The sequence below is a fragment of the Ornithodoros turicata genome, chromosome 1 (assembly GCF_037126465.1).
Source record: "Ornithodoros turicata isolate Travis chromosome 1, ASM3712646v1, whole genome shotgun sequence".
NCBI classification, from domain to species: Eukaryota; Metazoa; Arthropoda; class Arachnida; order Ixodida; family Argasidae; genus Ornithodoros; species Ornithodoros turicata.
This window is the reverse complement of record NC_088201.1, coordinates 206,858,553-206,860,596: the sequence shown is the minus strand read 5'-3', so window position 1 is coordinate 206,860,596 and position 2,044 is coordinate 206,858,553. Positions and strand designations below refer to the sequence as shown.

The window sequence follows — 2,044 nt, the reverse complement described above, 5'->3', positions numbered from 1 at the left end:
GCTGTAGGGATCGAACCCACATCTTTTGGATTACCGGTCCAGGGCTCTACCAATTGAGCTAAGCTAACACGCCTCTCCAGCGACTTTCGGGGTGCGTCATCTGAAGGGACGACAAACCAGCCACACACTCTCACACACCCTCCTTTCACTCTTACATTTCTTGCTCACTCATACACACATTCATACGACGGAAATCGACGCAAGCGGCATCTGTTGAACAAGAGAGCAACTGATGTTCTGAGTCTGGAACAACATAGAAGGGACAGTTTGGTTTGTCGTCCCTTCAGATGACGCACCCCGAAAATCGCTGGAGAGGCGTGTTAGCTTAGCTCAGTTGGTAGAGCCCTGGACCGGTAATCCAGAAGATGTGGGTTCGATCCCTACAGCTGGCTAACCTTTTCAGTGACTTTCATCTTTCAAGACAGATTGAATTACAATGTTGCTAACGCTCGGTCGTATTCCGGTAAAACTGAAAGCCATAGTTGCAACAAGTTGTCAAAAATAAGGTCATACATAACTGCCTGCTCGCATAGTGCTTAAACTGTTTTAAATAAACGTTACATGTTGTTTAAGTCATCTATGCATGACTTAACTCGATTTTTGCTCAGCGTAAACTTTTTTACTGTTCCGTAGCTTCTGATCTTGTCCGTTTGGGGCGCTAGCCTCGACTGAGGTGAATTCGCTCTGTGTAACTGGTTTCGACCGTGGTTGGGTCAACTGCGGTTGACGCTACTCAACCGTGGTCGACTCAACTGCGGTTGAGAAAGCTAGTGTAACTAGGGTATAAGACGCGTTGCTACAGCATGTGGTTCCACGTCTTACCCCCGGGACCAATTATTTGTGTGTGATACCCACACACAAATTTGTGGCTTTGGTGGTGGAGGTGGGAGGGTCAGAGGGGGTTATCCCCCTCTGAGACCATCATTTGTAATCTTATAAAATGCCATGCGAATTCAGAATGCCGACTTGGCCGGATTTCTTGGAGAAAATATAACAGATCGAACGAGGAGTACGATAGATAGAAGCAGCAATGAAACTGGGATCCTCTTCAGCGCGGCATTCGTAACATTCGGACTTTCATCGAACTAAAACAGTTTTCATAACATGTTTTCTTAAGCTGTCGTCACCGCAATGACTGATTCTGATATGAGACATCGAAACTGCAATCACTAACGGTGCTCGCGCATTATGAAAGCAAAGCAATCACGCTTTCCTGTTTCGCCTTAACTCGGGATGCTCAGGTGCTCGCCCTTATATTTGTGTACTTCCCAACTCGAGGCAGCAGTAACAAAACGTATCCTCTTTCCGTCACGTTTTCAAAATGTTTGAAGGAGGAGTTGGACGTTGCGAGAGTAATATAAGCAGGATGTGCCGCCTGCGTTCAAATTTCGAATAGTGCGCGTTTATAAGCAACGCAGTCTTGCATGGCATGGGCGACTCAGAGGAATTTCCAGTTGTTTGTTATAGCACCAAATGTTTCACTGTAGCACGCCTACTTTTGCCCTGTAGATTATAACTGACAATTTTTCTAACATTATTGTGAACGTGACTTCTGCTATTTTCAGTGAAAGTTCATTATTTCGTTCCTCTTGTCGCAGTGGGGCGGACGGATGCACCAGGGCAATGGATATTCCCTTTCCAATAACAGTATATTGGTAAGCTTGTTCGCAATGGATGCTTTGGGTGGTGGAAGGCCCAGTGGAAGAAGCTGCGCACGGCTCTCGGTTCCCACCGGGACAACTGTCGAGGAAAAATACACAGGGAAAACTCACACAAGGTGCTCTTCATTATGACACTTAACCAATTCATCTTATCTTCGCTAATGACTAACATAAACAAAGGAGTAGTTTACATCGTAGACACACATAATCGAAACGAATTTCGTTGACAAATTTTTGTGTTTCAAGTTTTTGCATCGGTATGAATTTTATTTAAAATTATGTGCCTTTTATAGGATAGCTCTGGGTCTCTGTAGTTCGTTCTTGAGGGTTCAATTTTCCAGGTATCTTTGTGATGTGTGTTAGCAATGGAGGGGGGACTTCTT

The 2,044-nt window shown here is 44.9% G+C and overlaps 1 non-coding gene across 1 annotated transcript; it reads left to right on the top strand.

Annotated features, from left to right (window-relative positions):
* The first annotated feature begins 319 nt into the window (after positions 1 to 319).
* Trnat-ggu (transfer RNA threonine (anticodon GGU)) lies at positions 320 to 392 on the top strand. The gene has a single exon. It is a non-coding gene; the product is annotated as a tRNA-Thr (tRNA).
* Positions 393 to 2,044: the final 1,652 nt, after the last annotated feature.